Source organism: Bufo gargarizans, chromosome 3 (assembly GCF_014858855.1).
Source record: "Bufo gargarizans isolate SCDJY-AF-19 chromosome 3, ASM1485885v1, whole genome shotgun sequence".
In the NCBI taxonomy this organism is placed as follows: domain Eukaryota; kingdom Metazoa; phylum Chordata; class Amphibia; order Anura; family Bufonidae; genus Bufo; species Bufo gargarizans.
The window spans coordinates 554,061,333-554,081,888 of record NC_058082.1 but is presented as its reverse complement, the minus strand read 5'-3'; the positions used below and the strand labels follow the sequence as shown (position 1 = coordinate 554,081,888).

At 43.4% G+C, this 20,556-nt stretch overlaps 1 protein-coding gene across 12 annotated transcripts in view; it reads left to right on the top strand.

Annotated features, from left to right (window-relative positions):
- Window positions 1-20,556, top strand: part of ZBTB20 (zinc finger and BTB domain containing 20) — a 707,334-nt gene that overhangs the window by 146,421 nt on the left and 540,357 nt on the right. Inside the window, exon 2 of one of the 12 annotated variants that reach the window (XM_044284166.1) lies at window positions 7,001-7,091. The exons of the other annotated variants lie outside the window; for them this stretch is intronic. The gene's annotated coding sequence lies outside the window, so the exon portion shown is untranslated. The remainder of the gene's footprint in view (window positions 1-7,000; window positions 7,092-20,556) is intronic. 12 annotated transcript variants of the gene reach the window in all.

Genomic DNA, 20,556 nt, shown 5'->3' with positions numbered 1-20,556 from the left:
TATTAAAACATACTGTAAGTCATGACTCTAGTGTGAACCAAAGACCGGCGCGCTCCGACTAACTTATCCGGGTGGTTCTGCTGTCCGACTTCCTGCAGCTTTCTCAAAGTTCCTGCTTTCGCTTCACCTGCAACGATCCTGAGAATGAAGGAGTTGCAGGTTTGGCACCCTGTCCCCTTCCCTCTGCACATCGGTGCCCCAGCCGCTGCTGGCTCTATTCAAGTGCATGGGGACAGTTGCCGGTCCCTACAGAGTCAGAATCATCGCCGTCAGAGAAATCTTTGAAGGGGATGCAGCAGTAAAGAATGGCGGGGGTCCTAGCAGTTTACCATTACTTTATTATATAGAGATAACCCTTTCATTCTCCAGGATGGCATTTCTTGATTAACGACTCGTTACTGGGTTTTTTCCAGGATTCTGATATTGACTATCTATTTTCATGATAGAATATCAGTATCCCATTGTTGGGGGTCCTAAACCCTCTACCCCCACAATCAGCCTTTGGTACCAGAACTAGAGCTTTGAACATTGCCGTTCTGGATTACAGAGATGTAGTAACACTGCACGGCCACAACACTTTGAGCGGAGCTGTGTTTTTTACTCCATTCAAAGTGCTGGAGGCTGCAGGGAACAGCTGAATGGGGGGGGGGGGGTGCAGGATGTCAGACTTCTACAATTTGGATATTGAAGACCTATCTTGAGGATAGATCATCAATGTAAGGAACCTGTAAAAACCCTTTAGCGAATCAGTATTCATGGATTGCCATCCTGCAGAACAGATAATTAAAGGGTTATTCCTATATTGTAAAGTGATGACAAAGCGTTATGACCCCCACCATTCTGAAGAATGAAGATGGCAGAGCATAGAACTGGGACCAGTTAGGGCAGAAACACATAAGCTTTTTCTCTCTTTGTATTTTTTTTAGACGGTATTAATAATGAAGATGAGTTGTTACGGTATTTTTCTCCCTATAAGACGCACCTGGGTTTAAAGGAGGAAAATAAGAAAAGAAAAATGTGTTATCAGACCTCAGCTTAGAGCACCAGTCAGACCCCCAATGTTAATCACCGCTTCCCGGTCCTTCGGTACTAATGAGCGCTCCCATAATGCACTGACATTTCTCCCCCACTATGGGGTAAAAAAGTGTGTCTTATAAGGCGAAAAATACTGTATGCATTTTTTGAAGTGTTGGCCCTAGATGAGAGGTTGGTGTGGATCTGAGGATTGCTGCGACTTGAGCACCAGGACCAGGTTAGCTGGCTCTGTTTGGAAGATTTGATTATCCAGCATGTTCTGGGACCACACACCTCAAACATACCTGTTGAGGGAGGTTGTTGTTAAAGGTTGTGTAGACCTGGGGCCTAAGGCAATACAGCAATATCTGTCCATCCATGGTGCGTGGAGAATTGTTTTTGGCTAGTCAGTCATAGGCAAATTTACATAGTTTCATGTACTTGTCTGCAATGTCTCCACGGAGACTGGCAGATTGTCACGGACATACCTAGATCTGACATACCGAGATGGTTTAATCTGACAGGTTTTCCTTGTGGATCAATAGGTGTCTGTGTTGTTTCTGGTAATGGCCTCTAGGTGTTGCTTATGTGGTCATGTAACCTTCCTTATTTATAGTTTCTTCTCCCTCTATGCTGTGCGGTTTATAGCTTCTGTGCCTGTGGATTGTTTGTGGTTGAATCTCGGCTGAGTTCCTGCTGCTTCCATAGCCCCTTTAAAGTTAAGTCTTTCCTTTCCCTTTTGTGTTTTGTTTGGGTTCTGTGTATGGCATTTCCCTATTGTTTGTATTAGGCCTGAAGGAGACTCCCATTCGTCCTTCCTTTTGGAGGAACAGGCCATTAGTACCAGGGTCCTATAGGACTCTAGGTATTCCTGCGTATGACTTCACCTACCTTTGGGGTTTGTTCATACTGGTAGTCAGTCAGGATTTTGGTTAGGGTTTTCACTAGGAGGTGTCCATCTTCCTTCCCTAGTTCTCATGCTTGATTCCCTGTTTCCCCCTTCCCTCCTATGCTCGGTGTGGTGTTTCCCTCCCACACCGAAGCGTGACACAGAGGGTCCTTGAAATCTTGATTCTGGAGAAGCAAAACTTTTGTTTTCTTAATGAACTCTATGGAAATGACTTCAAAGGACTTCTCTAGTATTTACCGGGAAGCACGTTGCCTCCTTAAGAGGCTTAGTTTATTTTTTGATTCACCGCTCGCTCATCAATAGCTCGCATAGGACTCTTTTGTTGTGGTTAGCCAAAGTATGGCGGCTGCATGACTCACGCAGAATGTAGATTATCCTTTGGAAGAGTTAAAGCCATGGTCTGTAGACTCCAAACAGGAACCGGCCATGTATGGTCCCTGGCCTCCACCTTGGTACAATGCCTTCAAATGAAATCTAGACTTTTCTGCAGCAGTGGGTTAGAAATAAGTAAAGTAGCATAGACTATTTTCGATTGTTGATTCTGGCTTTTTATTAAAAGCTGCTGAAAAATGGATAGTAGCCTTCGGTTTGGGAAATTTTGACTCTGTGCCCTGTTTTTGCAGCTGCTAAAGCCAACGTCACATAGACGGATCAATGGCAGCATTGTGGCCCTCTGTCCTCGTTCCTGCGTCTGTTTTGGAGATGTACATGGTCATGTGAATTTCATTAGATTTATCGAGGGCAATAGTCCAAGCTTGGCAGATATGTCCCTGTCCACTTGGTAGACAATCAAAAGTCCTGCCTGACCTGCGGGGGAAGAGGATAGAAGGTGAGTAGAGGCGAGTGTTTTGAATGTAATACACAGAGTCTAGCCATCGATACATTCTGTTGGGCCTGAAATTAGAAAAAAAAAATCTCTCTGCCTAGTAAATCCTATGACTATAGACTTTTGGCATTGATTAGTAAAGAGGTGGCACCAAAATGTGTATCTCAATGCTTCTGCCGTCTGTCCTTGGCTGTACACTTTATAATTGTGGCATGGTACCCCTTCTGAAACAACAGTTGCTAAAGGTATATACAATCCCTAAAATCTTCATAGGCAGAATCTGGCAGTAGAATGGGTCTAAACTTGGCATAAGTTGGTCCCTAAAATTTCTGCCCTGTTTGAGCTGTGCCAGTCACCTTTCCGAGCTGTTATTGGGATGATGATCCAGTCACTTGACTACAAAGGGTTTCGAAGGAATCCTTTCCTTTTTTGAGGCATTTTGGCCCATGGTTATTTTTTGCCTTCCTTGGGGAAACCAAATTCTCAGATTTACAGCTTACTTGCTTCTCTTCATCTTATTTTCTCCTGGTTGAACATCATGGACTTACATATTTTTTTTAATTATAAACAATACTTATTCTGTAACTATCTAACAGCAGCTATGAGGAGGACAGAGCGCGACACCAAGTTCTAAATTTCCTCATCAAAATGTTCATCCAGAGATTCATGGAATTGTGGTATAATGCCACAAACATTAGTCTTTCCGTTTTTTACGTCTCTCACCTGGAGATGTGGAGTTTAAGGAATCCCATGAACTTCACTCTAAAATTCCTGACATCCCCTGCAAGGAGATATGTACTTTGCCAGTTGGATTCGAAGTTACTAACCCCCAGAAAAGTCATGGGGTGAAATTGGAACAAAAACTATATTTCGCTATCGTTTGTGGCTTTTGTTTTTAAAAGGGCGATCCAGAAATATTTTCATGTCCTCTCGCCCCCCAGTGATGTGACATTGACACATGACCCCTTTAAAGCATTGATGACCTTATTCTGAGCGCCAGTGTGATTACAGCGATACAACATTTATATAGGTTTTAGGTTTTTCTACTTTAAAAAAAAATTATTTTTTTGCAAAAAACTTTTCTTTGCACCTCCATAATCTGAGATGAGTTTTTATATTTCCGTCTAGAGAGTGGTGTGGTTTTTTGCGGATCAAGCTGTAGTGGTTATTGGTACCACATTGGGGTACATTCAACTTTTTAATTGCTTTTTATTTCATTTTTTGGAATGGCGAGGTGAACAAAAGGCAAATCGGCATTTTTTTATTTTACGACTTCAACGAACATGAGAAATTATTTTGTTTTCATAGTTATAGGATATTTTTGGACAATACCAATTATGTTTATTTTTATGTCAGTATTCAAAAAAATAAAATCGTGCCGCTCACCATAAAATCGGTGTCCTATTCGAAAGTATATAAAATCACAGCATGGATGGGAGAGATGTGAAAAAGAGAGCCGACGGACGTTTCGCGTTTGTCCCCTCTTCTTAGAGGCATACCAAACTATCTTTGTGTTTCCGGTAAGGTATTGGGTTCCATAAAAGCAAGTGCAAAGTGATGCCGACCTGTCTTCTTCATATATTATTTTATATATGAAATTGGGAAAGGGAATGACTTAAATTTTTTATATCTGTGTGTTTCTTTTTTAGTATTTAAAAATATATTTTTTTTTACTGTAAGTGTTATTTCCCTTAGAGGACTTGAACATACAATCCTTTGATCGCTCATCCCATAGATTGCAATAATTTACTGTTGCAGTCTATGGGATGTTAACAGGCCTAACAGACAGTTTGCTATGACAGGCCTGGGATCTTTTACATGGTCCAGACTGCTATAGCAACCAATTGGAACCCCACGATTTCACCACTGGGGCTCCTATCAGTGAACAGAGAGCGTCCCTTACCCTCTGTTTAACCTCTTAGATTCCGTGGTCCCTATTGACTGCATTAGTGCTATATAAATATTATTATTACTTGCGTTTGAACTTGCTCAAGCTCTGCTATGTCTGTCTTCTTCACAGGAGCCCAGAACTGTACACAGTCCTCCATGTGTGGTCTGACTAGAGATGTGTAAAGTGGCAGGACTCTGTTCTCATCATCTATGTCCCTTTTGATGCAACCCATTATCTTATTGCCTTGGCATCAGTTGCCTGACACTGGTTACTACAATTATGTTTACTGTAAACTAAAGTTCCTATGTCCTTTTTTCATGTCGTTTTTACGCAGTGTTTTTTTACCATTTAGTATGTACTGGTGACATGTAAAACATGAGGCAAAATTATGGACGCACTCTTTTAACTGGTGTAATGTGTAGAAAATTGACCTCTAATGTGTGAAAGTCTTATTTGTTGGCGATTGCCATTTTGAAATCTGCAATTAGGGATTCAGATCAGGTTTTTCCAGTGGGAAGAGGGTCATGTAATATATCAGTCTTGGCCAGAATCTGCTCAGAAACAAACTGGAAGTGTCGTTTTTGACCTCTCTTTGCCTGTTTAAGAGTTAAGTGCGGTCAAAGTTTCCTAAAGTGCTTTACATGTCGTGTTCTATGTGTTGACTGCTGTGCCGGATGATCATGGTTAAACGTTTAATCCAGTCTTGGTGAACACACTGAGGTGATACTTCTTCACAGTACTGTAAGAGTCACCATTTCTGGTTAACCATTGTGTATTGGGAACATTGTCCCAGTTTGTGAGGCTGATGGACTCCCCAAGCTGATAAAAATTTGCTTTCCTGATTTTCACCATTTTTTGCTCCTCCCCAACAAAACACCTTACTGATTGACAATCGGGAGTTAATATTATTATGGTCACTATTTCCCAGGTGTCCCCCGACCTGCACGTCTGTTGTTCGGTCAGGTCTATTGGTTAGTACTAAGTCCAGTATGGCCGTCCCTCTAGTCGGATTCTGTACCAGTTGAGAAAGGCGATTGTCTTTAGTTATTGCCATTGTTATTACTTATTAGAGTCACCCACAATGACTCCACATGTTCATGTCCCTCACTTGTATCTTCCTAGAGTATGGGCTTTAGACAGGACTTTAAATAAAGGCAAACTTCCCCTCATAAAATGTAATTACCCCCCCGCCCAGTCCCTAGTTTAAACACCCCTCCAGCCTTCTAGCCATCTTCTCCCCAAAAACAGCTGTCAATCATGGAGCACATATCTGCTAATGGGGATTGCTCCAGAAACAAAAAAATAAGGTGGGACCAACACCTATCTCCCTAACATGACCCCCAAAGTATGTGGAGAGCATCCACGCATGTGCGGCCACCTTCTATTAATTTCTATGGGCGTTCCAAAAATAGCCGAGCGCTGGCTTGGCTATTTCCACCAGTCCCATAGAAGTGAGGGGAGCAGTGGCTGCGCTTACACACTTGCTTGGCTTTTTTCTGAACTCCCATAGAAATTAATGGAGAGCATGCTGCACATGCTTGGTACACTGCCACTAGCAATATAGTTACATAGTTGTTAAGGTTGGAAAAAGACAAAAGTCCATCAAGTCCAACCTGTAATCCTCATAGATCGATCCACGGAACAAATCCCTGGATCAATGTCCATCCTTCTTTTGAAAAGGGGTTGGGCCAAAGGGAAATGGTGCGTAGAGCAAGATTTCTGTACATTGCCATAAGGCTCAATGTTATTTTGAATTAAAAAGTCATCTAAAACATTTTTGAAGCATCTCCTGTATTTGCTGTGACCGACTCCTGCGACTATTCCAGAGATTCACCGCCTTTTCAGTAAAGAATGCTTGTCGCTTCTTATGACTGAATCTTCTCCACGTATAGGGACTAGCCCCTTATTTTTTGAGGGGTTTAACACAGAATAGCTTCCCTTGATATGTTTTTTTTTAGTGTTTATATATTTGTACAGGTTAATAATGTCCCCCCCTTAGACATCTTTTTTTCAAAGCTAAACAAATTCAGTTCATTTAATCTTTGCTCACAACTAAGACCCTCCATGCTCCTTATCAGTTTAGTCGCTCTACTCTGTACTTTTTGCAGCTCCAGGGCATCCTTTTGATGTACTGGTGCCCAGAACTGAACCACATATTCCAAGTGAGGCTGTACCAATGCTTTGTATAGTGACAATAGTACATTTCTTTCCCACTAGTCCATACCTTATTTACTACAAGGCAAAATTATGTTGGCCTTAGAGGCAGCTGACTGGCATTGCATGCTGTTATTTAGTCTATGATTTACTAATACACCCAGATCTTTCTCAACCAGTGACTCTCCCATTTTTACTCCCCCAGGACATATGCTGCATGCAGATTATTAGCTCCTGGGTGCAGAACTTTACATTTATCTATATTGAACCTCATGTGCCAAGAGGAGGCCCAAACAGTAAGTTTCTCCAAGTCAGCTTGTAACTTATTAACATCTTCCATAGACTGGACCGTATTACAAAGTTTGATGTCATCTGCAAAAATAGAAACAGTACTACTACTCCCATCCTCTATGTCATTAATGAATAAGTTAAATAATAGCGGACCCAGCACAGAACCTTGGGGTCATTACTATAACCGGGGACCATTCAGGGTAGGAATCATTGACCACAACTCTTTGGATATGTTTATGAAGCCAATTTTCAATCCAATTGCAAATTATATTTTCTAAACCAAAAGACCTCAATATACCCATTAGTCGTCCATGTGGGACAGTATCAAATGCCTTTGCAAAGTCCAAAAATACAATATCGGCAGACTTCCCTCTGTCCAAGCTTCTACTCACCTTGGTTAGTGTGAGAGCTTCTGTTCTTAGTAAAATTATGTTGGCTATAACTTATTATATTATTGACCGTTACATAATCCTATATGTCGTCCCTTAGAAGGCCCTCAAACATTTTTCCCACTATCGATGTTAAGCTTTCTGGTCTATAATTTCCTGGTGAAGACCTAGCAAGCACCCTTTTTGAAAATGGGCACCACATTCGCCTTGCGCCAGTCCCTTGGTACAATGCCTGTCATTAAACAATCTGTAAATATTATGTCTTCAGTCCCAGATGGCACTACCTCTTTAATCTCAAGTCATACACTTAAGACAAAATGCACTTCTGATCAAAACACACTCACAAGCTCTCACACTCGCTTTGCCAGTTTGCTCATAAAGCTGCTTTTTTTTTCAATCAGCTGCAAAACAGTCTGCAGATTTTTTTCCCCACTGGTTTCAAAGGACAGAACAAGTCCCGTTGATTAGGTAACCACACCCATAACTAGTCACCTCTACTGCACACTAGAAAAATGTACCCCACAATATATACACTGCTTACATAGCACTGTAGCAAAAATATACATGATTCAAATTGTACCTTTGTTCTTTTCTTCTGACATTCACCAGTAGTAAAAATTCAGTTTTATTCATATGCAAATGAGGGCTCGTAAGTGCCCAGGGGCGGCGTGGTAAGTGCACAGGCCGCTCTGCCGCCTTCTCAGATAACTCCTCCCCAGCTTCTTGCGTGGCCCACCCTGTAAGCCCCTTCTGTCATCCGGATTTACTGGCGGATATCCCGTGAGTGCACAGTTTCTGCAGCTGTGATAACCATTGTGGGCAGCGGCATTGTTCCATGCAGTGCGCATGCGCCGGCAGGATCTCTGCCAGTACACTAGATGATGCAAGAGACTTACAGGGCGGGCCAAGCAAGAGGCTGGGGAGGAGTTATCTGAGAAGAAGGCAGAGCGCCATGGGCACTTGCGAGCCCTAATTTGCATATCAATAAAACAGCGTTTTTGCTGCTGGTAAATGTCAGAACAAAAGAACAAAGGTACCATTTGAAATGAATCATGTATATTTATGCTACAGTGCTATATCCACAGAATAGGTCATCAGTATCTGATCGGTGGGGGGCTGACACCCTGGACCGCTTCCGATCAGCTGTTTGAGAAGGCTCCATGGCCTTCTCGCTGTTTTCTTTAGGCCATGTGATGTCATGTTCATTGGTCACGTGGCCTAGGTGCAGCTCAGCCCCATAGAAGTGAATAGGGCTGAGCTGCGATACCAAGCACAGCGGCTCTACAATGTAGGGCTCTGTGCTTGGTAAGCACGGAGAGACCCCCAGTGCCTTCTCAAACAGCTGATTGATGGGGGTCCCGGGTGTCGTACCCCCCCCTCAATCATATACTGACTACGTATCCAGAGGATAGACCATCAGTATTAAAATCTTGGGATCAAAACACACTCACAAGCTCCCACACTCGCTTTGTCAGTTTGCCTATAAAGCTGCTTCTTTCCAATGAGCTGCAGATTTTTGCCTCCGGTTTCAGATGAATTAATGAATGCAAAAATTCATGTTATTGTTTTATCCGTACTGATATCATCAAACAGTTTGCAGCATATTGTGCCGTCCATCGCTCCGCCCTCATGTCAAGGTTTCCTCCCGTCCAGGTTTCTTCATAGGCAGAAATTCTTTCATGTATATTTTCGGAGATCTTGCTAGTTCGCAATAATATCTGTTCCCCTGCATTGTGTCAAGTGAGAGCATACAGCGAATTGTTCTTTTCCTATAGCATATTCACATGTCATGCTAGTGTGCCGTGTGACCTTGGGCACAATATAGCTCTTTTCAGGATATAAAGCCATTAACAAGCGGGAGCATTGTATGTATCCGCGAAAGCTGCAGATCACATTTTGCTATTTATGTTCGTAACTCCAGTGAACACGCGGGGGGATATGTGCTGTAGTAAATAGGTCCCTACGCTGATGTCTGAAACTTCACACCTGCTGGAGCAGATTCAGCGGTCGTATTCAATCATTAGCGGGCGATCATCTTTTTATTTACAGAGCGCCAGCATATTTCATATTTTAATCAGAGGGCGCATGTATAAAAATCGGACATCGCAGTGTGACAAACTAATCAACAATTCAGACAATAGGCGTGAGAGCTCGTATAGGCTTACAAGCCAAGAGGAGATGGGGGTGACCAGAGAAGAATTACCTTAGATAAAGGTGATCCTAAAGATCACCCTAAAAAGTTATATTTTTGGGGATTTAATCTGATTGTGGGGGGTAGCACATTCCGGAGAACTGGTGTAGCTGGAGAGAAGTCCTGGAGCTAGCTGTATCATGTGTGACGCTCTCTTCTAACGCTCTTGGCTGTGTAAATAGCCAAAACTAAAGCTACCCAAACATATTCAGTGAGTGCATATGACTGTATGGAGAGCGCACTGCCATGTGGTATAGATACACAAACCACATCACCAGTTCTGCGCGGCACTTTTCTTCTGTACGTTTCTTATGCTGTTCGGTTTGTTCTTTGTTCCAAGCAATATGGGCAGAGAAATTGTCCGTAGAAGTAAATACACAAAATTCTGTGGAAATTGACCTGGGGTGCAGATCATTTTTTGGTAATCCACATCAACGTACCTGTACCAACATCGGCACAGTTTGGTCCATCCTGCAGATTGTTTGCAGTATTGCTGTGGACATTTTTTTTCACCGCAGATTCATTCCTTGTGCACTTGCCTTCAGACTCGCCCAACGATAGGTCGCACCCAGATTTAGACAACAGCAAAATAATTAGAAAACGATTTCATACTAATAAAAATGTCCATCATGGTATAAAGTAGTAGAAAAGTTCATGTTGTCAGCTCAGGTGGTCTAAAGAGAGGGATAGTACAATGTGCTCTATGTTAGTGTTCACTTTCCTGATTATCAAGGGTATAAAAGGGCATTATTAACTGGTAGTTTAGGGTAGAAGATGGTTTAATATTTTATTCCATAATGTATAGGGTAAAAAAGAAGGATAATACCTGGTGGTCTAGGGTAGTATTCCCTTGCATAGTGGTCTAGGGAAGAAAAGGGAGTTAGTATATCTGACGGACTGTGTGGGAACAGGGGTTAATATTTTATTTCCTGGTTCTGTAGGGTTTTGGGGTAATGTCCCCTTCTTTGGTGGTTTAGGGTAGAAAAGGGGTTACCATTTTACTCACAGTGATCTAGGGTAAAAGGAGGCCATAATACATCATTGAATAGAGGTATACGAGAGGGTTAATATTCTATTCCTTGGTGGTTTATTTTGGCAGGGTAATACTTGGTAGTGTTCCCATCCCTGGTGGTCTAGGGTAGAAAACGGGTTAATATTTTAATTTATAGTGGTCTAGGGTAAAAGAGGTGTTAATATTGTATTACCAGTGGTCTAGGGTAATGCTTGTGGGGGGGCATACATAGTGGTCTGTGGTCTAGTAGGGGACTCATATTTTATTCTGTCGTGGTTTATATTAAAACATGAGGTTCATTCCTGGTGGTCTGGTGTTTTTATATGGACTTTCCATTCAGTAGGGAGCATATATCTTAGCACAAAATCTGGAGACAGTCTTGTGGATATCTGCCATAGTTAAAGGGCTGGGTGTGACTGAGGAGAACAATCTGGAGGCCTGGACACAGTGCCGGGTCCCTTGGTGGTTCTGGTGGACTTTGCTTCTTCTTCTTCAGATTTGCATATTGTTTTTTACAATCCTTTTTCTCTTTTGGATCCTCCATTTTTCCTCCACAGCCACAGTAAGTTCAATACCTTCATTCAGCTGTGAGATGTCTGCAAAGATATGTCTAAAAATCCAAGTGCGGTAATGTATCTAGAAGCCTGCTCAGGATACAGGGGTATTACTGTAGTGGCTGCATGTCGGCAGCCTGCAGGCCATGCATCTGATTAAATCATAGTATCCCGCTCAATGAGAGAGGTATAGGAGCCAAGACAATAATCCCAGGAGGCCTGGCAGATGGCACAGACCCTTTTTATTGACCGAGCGCTGCTAAAGGGCAGGATTTACACTTCTGGAAAATGTGCCTTTTGTGTAAGTGCAAACGTAGAAGCACCAAAGGCGCTCGCGAAGGGCGAGGTAGAAGCCACCACCGCGCGGAGAACGCAGTTCCTGTAGAAGTTCTCTCTGATACTTATCGACGAGGTCTCGAATATCAGTCCCCCCTCAAATGAATTAATATTTTTCACGTGATCTGTTTGCTGGATTTCCAAATGTGGCAGCTAACGGCAGACTTTACAGCATCATACCCTGAGAGCCTATGCCAGACCAGCCTTAGGACTGATAAGGGACCTGTGGTGGGAGAGATGTCTGTGCTGGACTGCCCTCCACATGCTGAGGCCCTGGGGCGGACCGCCTTCCACAGCAAAACAAACACTGATTCCACGTGAAAATTGATCTTACATTTTCAGCATATCAATTTACGTTGCAGGTTTTTGCCACAGATTTCACCCTTTGCAGTAGAAAGGGTAAAATCTGTGGCAAATCAGTTTATGTGCAAGAAAATTCACAGTAAAGCATGCAGATTTTGCAACTAATTCAACAGTAGATGCCCAGTGTTTTTTATTTTTCCATTGCAATTTATTACCCATGTGGACATACTGTCATGGTGACTACTTGCAGCTACCAGTAAGCACCTACGTAACAGCCCACTGCATACAGCAGTTATAGCGCTCCTATTGATTTTATAGAATATAAACAGCTCCCCCTAGTGGCTGCTGCAGGCAGCCAGAATGATATAATTTTACATGGCTAGGAACCACAACCCCAGTGCTCCTAATGTGTCCGTCGTCCTGCTGTGCCCGTGTTGCTGCCCTGTTAATTTATTTATTGTTTATTATCTATTTGTTTTATTATTTTGTTATTTGCACAACTTTGCTGTTCTTGATGTTATTACAAGTCTGTAAGCAAAGAAATGAAAGGGCTCCAGAGCAAAACTCTGAAAGGTTCCGTTCTGCACTAAGAGCCCTACCAAATGTACAGCTCCTTCATCAAAGTTAATATCCAGCATTCAGTTTTGATTCATTTTATAATTTTATTAAAGAGGTTGTCTGGTCTAGGAGGCGACAACCCCAATACTTTAAAGATGTGCCCCATTAAAGGGCATCTGTCAGAAGTTTTGTACCTATGACGCTGGCTGACCTGTTACATGTGCGCTTGGCAGCTGAAGACATCTGTGTTGGTCCCATGTTCATATGTGCCCGCATGACTGAGAAAGATGATTTTTTATTATATGCAAATGAGCCTCTAGGAGCAACGGGGGCGTTGGCGTTGCACCTAGAGGCTTGGCTCTCTCTGCAACTGCCGCATCCGCTGCACTTTGACAGGGCCGGGTAGTAAAAACGTGATCACACCTAGTACTGTCAAAGTGGTGCGAGCACAGCAGTTACAGAGAGCGGAGCCTCTAGGTGTAATGGTAACGCCCCCATTGCTCCAAGAGGTTCATTTGCATATACAAAAACATAGTTTTTCAGGAATGCGGGCACATATGACCATGGAACCAACACAGATGCCTTCAGCTGCCGAGTGCACATGTAACAGGTCAGCCAGTGTCATAGGTACAAAACTGCTGACAGATGCCATTTAATGGGGCACATCTTTAAAGTATTGGGGTTGTCGCCTCCTAGACCAGACAACCTCTTTATTAAAATTATAAAATGAATCAAAACTGAATGCTGGATATTAACTTTGATGAAGGAGCTGTACATTTGGTAGGGCTCTTAGTGCAGAACAGAACCTTTCAGAGTTTTGCTCTGGAGCCCTTTCATGTCTTTGCTTACAGACTTGTAATTGGCATGAAGAGCAGAAAGGTTTGCACCCCTATCCCCCCTGCCCTATTCATGAAACTGGGGTTCAGGGGAGGATGTAGGAGAGATTGGGAGAGAGAGATTAAAATACAAAAATAAGGAAAATATACAATATAATCTGCAGCTTGAGGTGGGGGTGAGGGGGGTCTCCTGGAATACCCCGCTGTCTCTGGATGTCTTTTTTATTGCTCATATTAGTTTTCCAAAAAGTTTCTTCTGCAGAGGCGAGTTCACCGTCCGAGCCCAGAAAATGCAGAGGAAGGAAGTTTGTTACTTTACCAACTCCCAAGACAATGAAAGAACATTCTTCTAACCAGAAGAGAATGGATGAAATCACATGTCACCTTCTTGTTTCACTACTGAAATAAGAATGCACTTCTGCTCCAGAACCCATCATGAATGTAAATTTAAAGGGCCATGACCATCCTAATGTGGAGGGTGTTGTATATAGTGGGAGTGACGAGTCTTATGTGTCTGTATTGTGGATACACTGTGCTCAGCTGCTGTTGTAGTGAACGCCTCGAAACGTGCCATCCGCCTTCAGTCTCGTAAATTCCTGTTTTTGTATTGCTACAGATGAGAAGTAGCTGCTTTATTACTAGATGGCTCTTTTATAGTTATAGTTTTATCTGCTGTATATCACACCTGATATAGCCTGAGCCCACCGAGTGTAGTAATGTAGACAAGTAAAATCACCACATAACTCCAGATTGTCGTACATGACTCTTAAAGTGCTGCTCCAGGAGCTACAGATAAAGCATTGCTTCACACAAAATGCCTATAAAATGCTTCTCACTTTGTTATATTCCACCGCTTCCCCCGGCACCTGAAGTGTTGCCTTCTATATATTACTATCCAATTACAGTGGCTGGAGGCATTACATACCTACTGCAGGCAAAGGACTCCTCACTGTAACATGATCTTTTAGATAGATGGATTAGAAATCTTTATCTTTCTGGAATGAGCAAGAATAGTACTGCCTCCCTGTCTGTCCATATAAATGATATAGGTACAGATAGTACTGCCTCCCTGTCTGTCCATATAAATGATATAGGTACAGATAGTACTGCCTCCCTGTCTGTCCATATAAATGATATAGGTACAGATAGTACTGCCTTCCTGTCTGTCCATATAAATGATATAGGTACAGATAGTACTGCCTCCGTGTCTGTCCATATACATGATATAGGTACAGATAGTACTGCCTCCCTGTGTCTCCCTATAAATAATGTAGGTGCAGATAGTACTGTCCCCCTGTCTGTCACTGTAAATGATGTAGTTATAGATAGTACTGCCTCCCAGTCTGTCCATATAAATGATATAGGTACAGATAATACTGCCTCCCTGTAATTGACATAGGTACAGATAGTACTGCCTCTCTGTCTGTCTGTGTAAATTATATAGGTACAGATAGTACTGCCTCCCTGTAAGTTATGTAGGTAAAGATAGTACTGCCTCCCTGTCTCTACATGTAAATTATGTAGGTACAGATAGTACTGCCTTCCTGTCTCTCTCTGTAAGTGATATAGATACAAATAGTACTGCCTCCCAGTAAATGATGTAGGTACAAATAGTGCTGCCTCCCTTTCTCTCCATGTAAATTATATAGGTACAGATAGTACTGCCTCCCTGTAAGTTATGTAGGTAAAGATAGTACTGCCTCCCTGTCTCTACATGTAAATTATGTAGGTACAGATAGTACTGCCTAACTGTCTCTCTCTGTAAGTGATATAGATACAAATAGTACTGCCTCCCTGTAAATGATGTAGGTACAAATAGTACTGCCTCCCTGTAGATTATGTAGGTACAGATAGTACTGCCTCCCTGTAAATGATGTAGGTACACATAGTACTGCCTCCCTGTAAATGATGTAGGTACACATAGTACTGCCTCCCTGTAAGTGATATTGGTGCAGATAGTACTGCCTCCCTGTAAGTGATATAGGTACATATAGTACTGACTCCCTGTGAGTGATATAGGTACAGATAGTACTGCCTCCCTGTGAGTGATATAGGTACAGATAGTGCTGCATCCCTTGCTCTCTCTATAAATGATATAGGTACAGATAGTGCTGCCTCCCTTGCTCTTTCTATAAATGATATAGGTACAGATAGTGCTGCCTCCCTTGCTCTTTCTATAAATGATATAGGTACAGATGGTGCTGCCTCCCCTTCTCTCTCTATAAATGATATAGGTACAGATAGTGCTTTCTCCCCTTCTCTCCCTGTAAACGATATAGGTACAGATAGTGCTGCCTCCCCTTCTCTCCCTGTAAATGATATAGGTACAGATAGTGCTGCCTCCCCTTCTCTCCCTGTAAATGATATAGGTACAGATAGTGCTGCCTCCCCTTCTCTCCCTGTAAATGATATAGGTACAGATAGTGGTGCCTACCTTTTTATTTCTATAAATGATATAGGTACAGATAGTGCTGCCTCCCCTTCTCTCTCTATAAATGATATAGGTACAGATAGTGCTGCTTCCCCTTCTCTCCCTGTAAATGATATTGCTACAGATAGTGCTGCCTCCCCTACTCTCTCTATAAATGATATAGGTACAGATAGTGCTGCTTCCCCTTCTCTCCCTGTAAATGATATAGCTACAGATAGTGCTGCCTCCCCTTCTCTCTCTATAAATGATATAGGTACAGATAGTGCTGCCTCCCGTTCTCTCTCTATAAATGATATAGGTACAGATAGTGCTGCCTCCCCTACTCTCTCTATAAATGATATAGGTACAGATAGTGCTGCTTCCCCTTCTCTCCCTGTAAATGATATAGCTACAGATAGTGCTGCCTCCCCCTACACTCTCTATAAATGATATAGGTACAGATAGTGCTGCCTCCCCTTCTCTCCCTGTAAATGATATAGCTACAGATAGTGCTGCCTCCCCTACTCTCTCTATAAATGATATAGGTACAGATAGTGCTGCCTCCCCTTCTCTCTCTATAAATGATATAGGTACAGATAGTGCTGCCTCCCCTTCTCTCTCTATAAATGATATAGGTATAGATAGTTCTGCTTCCCCTTCTCTCCCTGTAAATTATTTAGGTACAGATAGTGCTGCCTCCCGTTCTCTCTCTATAAATGATATAGGTACAGATAGTGCTGCCTCCCCTTCTCTCTCTATAAATGATATAGGTACAGATAGTGCTGCCTCCCGTTCTCTCTCTATAAATGATATAAGTACAGATAGTGCTGCCTCCCCTTCTCTCTCTATAAATGATATAGGTACAGATAGTGCTGCTTCCCCTTCTCTCCCTGTAAATTATATAGGTACAGATAGTGCTGCCTCCCCTTCTCTCTCTATAAATGATATAGGTACAGATAGTGCTGCCTCCCCTTCTCTCTCTATAAATGATATAGGTACAGATAGTGCTGCCTCCCCTTCTCTCCCTGTAAATGATATAGGTACAGATAGTGCTGCCTCCCCTTCTCTCTCTATAAATGATATAGGTACAGATAGTGCTGCCTCCCCTTCTCTCCCTGTAAATGATATAGGTACATATAGTGCTGCCTCCCCTTCTCTCTCTATAAATGATATAGGTACAGATAGTGCTGCCTCCCCTTCTCTCTCTATAAATGATATAGGTACAGATAGTGCTGCCTCCCCTTCTCTCCCTGTAAATGATATAGGTACAGATAGTGCTGCCTCCCCTTCTCTCTCTATAAATGATATAGGTACAGATAGTGCTGCCTCCCCTTCTCTCTCTATAAATGATATAGGTACAGATAGTGCTGCCTCCCCTTCTCTCTCTATAAATGATATAGGTACAGATAGTGCTGCCTCCCCTTCTCTCTCTATAAATGATATAGGTACAGATAGTGCTGCCTCCCCTTCTCTCTCTATAAATGATATAGCTACAGATAGTGCTGCCTCCCCTTCTCCCTCTATAAATGATATAGGTACAGATAGTGCTGCCTCCCCTTCTCCCTCTATAAATGATGTAGGTACAGATAGTGCTGCCTCCCCTTCTCTCCCTGTAAATGATATAGGTACAGATAGTGGGGAGATATTCTTCATTCCTGTCATCCATTCAGTTCACTCTACGCAGTGAATCGAGGAATGTTCTGATACAGAAGCCGGTAATGAGATGACTATTAGTTGAGTAACCCCTGGGGATTGTATGATTTGACAGTATGGAGGATTTCTCTATATATCCCTTTACTACTCTCTGATCCCAGCAGCCACATCCATGGTAACAAGCGTCACCCGGTGATGTCATCGGTTGTTTCTCTCCGCTCTGGAGCCACCTCTGTCCTTTCTTCAGACCTTGTTGTGTTCTCTAGGCCTCTCCTACATTACTGGTCCTGACATCTTCTCTGTTCCTTTCTTCCCGACCCATCCTCTGGCTGCACCCTTGGCTACTTCTGGAACTCCTTTGGTTCCTGTAGCAGTTACCCTTGGTCACGACCTGCAGCGATGCTTGCACTTTTTGACTTCTACTGTCTTCTATGTCGAGAGTAACCTGATTCCCTTGTAGTGAAAGCCCAGTTTAGCCTGTGCCGCCCTTGATCATATCATATACTGCAGCTCTCGTGACTGGAAGCGAGCTGTAGCTCTGTCAATCCTGAGCTTCCTGGTGCCTTTTTTTTCAAGTGAAATGTTAAAATTTCCATAGGCATCGGAATGGATAAGAGAAAGAGCTGCATGAATCCATCTTTCCATAACTATAAACATTTCTGTGCATTTCAGAGTTGAGCAGACGGCTGGGTAACAACCCCTTATGGGTGCTCTATTGCAGCTATTGACACCTATTTAAAGCCCAGCATCTGTCAGGCCAAGATCTGAAAGCAGCAGTAATAGGCATGAGACGAGAGGACCGGATTGGCAGGTGTGTGCGCGGCTCCAGGCACATTTATTTACAGGGAAGTTCGTCAATTGTAATGCCAAATGCTTTAGGTAAAGTAGACGAGGTGAAAGGTTTAGCATCTCATAAACTGTTGCTCATCAGATTATGCACCTGCTGCAGAGCCTGCCGACAACCGCCTGATCCGTGGCCGAGTCTGAAGGGATTTCTAGCAATTCTCCATAGATTGCCTCACGCCGGCCGTGAATCATCTCCTACAGAACCTGTCTGTAAGCTACAGCCCCGATGTACTAGACGGAGATCAGAACAAGGGCAGATGTAGCAGACCGTGTGACATAGGCAGCACATCTGTGATGATGTCATCAGGAGATGATATGACATCGGAGAAGAGACCGTGGAGATGAGGGAAGTGTTATGTGATGCACCTTGTAAAAAGAGGTAGAAGATCAGATCAAATCAATGTTTAGGTGACGTTTCCTCTTCAGTATAGTAATACATTAAGGAAGTTCATAAATTGCAGTTCCCAAAAATGTTTTTATGCAAATCTATAGATAATTCAATGTCTGCACTACAAGTCAAGCAGAGTGCAGGCGGCAGAACAGAGGCTATCCTGCCAGCGGAGCAAGGGACGTCTCTACATGACACAGTTATGGGGGATCTGTGGATGACACACTGTTATGGGGGAATCTGTGGATGACACACTGTTATGGGGATCTGTAGATGACACACTGTTATGGGGGATCTGTGGATGACACACTGTTATGGGGGATCTGTGGATGACACTGTTATGGGGGAATCTGTGGATGACACACTGTTATGGGGGATCTGTGCATGACACACTGTTATGGGGGAATCTGTGGATGGCACACTGTTATGGGGGATCCATGGATGACACTGTTATGGGGATCTGTAGATGACACACTGTTATGGGGGATCTGTGGATGACACTGTTTAGGGGGTTTATGGATGACACTGTTATGGGGGATCTGTGGATGACACTGTTTAGGGGGTTTGTGGATGACACTGTTATGGGGGATCCATGGATGACACACTGTTATGGGGGATCTGTGGATGACGCACTGTTATGGGGATCTGTGGATGACGCACTGTTATGGGGGATCCATGGATGACACTGTTTTGGGGATCTGTGGATGACACACTTATGGGGGATCTGTGGATGGCACTGTTATGGGGGATCTGTGGATGGCACTGTTATGGGGGATCTGTTGATGGCACTGTTATGGGGGATCTGCGGATGGCACTGTTATGGGGGACCTGTGGATGACACACTGTTATGGGGGGGATCTGTGGATGTCACTGTTATGGGGGATCTGCAGATGACACTGTTATGGGGGGATCTGCGGATGGCACTGTTATGGGGGGATCTGTGGATGACACACTGTTATGGGGGACCTGTGGATGACACACTGTTATGGGGGGATCTGTGGATGACGCACTGTTATGGGGGATCTGTGGATGATGCACTGTTATGGGGGATCTGTGGATGATGCACTGTTATGGGGGACCTGTGGATGACACACTGTTATGGGGGACCTGTGGATGACACACTGTTATGGGGGGATCTGCGGATGGCACTGTTATGGGGGGATCTGTGGATGACGCACTGTTATGGGGGGATCTGTGGATGACGCACTGTTATGGGGGGATCTGTGGATGACACACTTATGGGGGACCTGTGGATGACACACTGTTATGGGGGGATCTGTGGATGACGCACTGTTATGGGGGATCTGTGGATGATGCACTGTTATGGGGGATCTGTGGATGATGCACTGTTATGGGGGACCTGTGGATGACACACTGTTATGGGGGACCTGTGGATGACACACTGTTATGGGGGGATCTGCGGATGGCACTGTTATGGGGGGATCTGTGGATGACGCACTGTTATGGGGGGATCTGTGGATGACGCACTGTTATGGGGGGATCTGTGGATGATGCACTGTTATGGGGGACCTGTGGATGACACACTGTTATGGGGGATCTGTGGATGACACTGTCGTGGCGGGGTTCTGTATAAGCAGTACATATCATAGTCCTGCAGTCTGCTCGCTCTCCTTCCTGCGCAGCGCTGGGCTTGTATTATATCAGAATTACTGGGACAATCACTAATGTAATTTGATGTAATTTCAACATAAATGGCAGAGAATTTCCGCAGAGCCGCTCTCAGGACGTAAACAACATTTGTAATTCACATCAGAAAAAGCAAAGACAACCCTCTAGTTTCAGATGTATTTCAGTAGCGTGCAGGCTTGGACTGGCCCACAGAGCTACAGGTGAAACCCCCGGTGGGCCCCTAAGCAAAGTGGGCTGTGTCTGGTCATAAACGGGTTAAAATGGTCCAGTATTGAACTGGTTAAACTAAGGCTCCATTCACACTATTGTTTTTCTTTACATTACTCAATCCCCCGTTCATCATT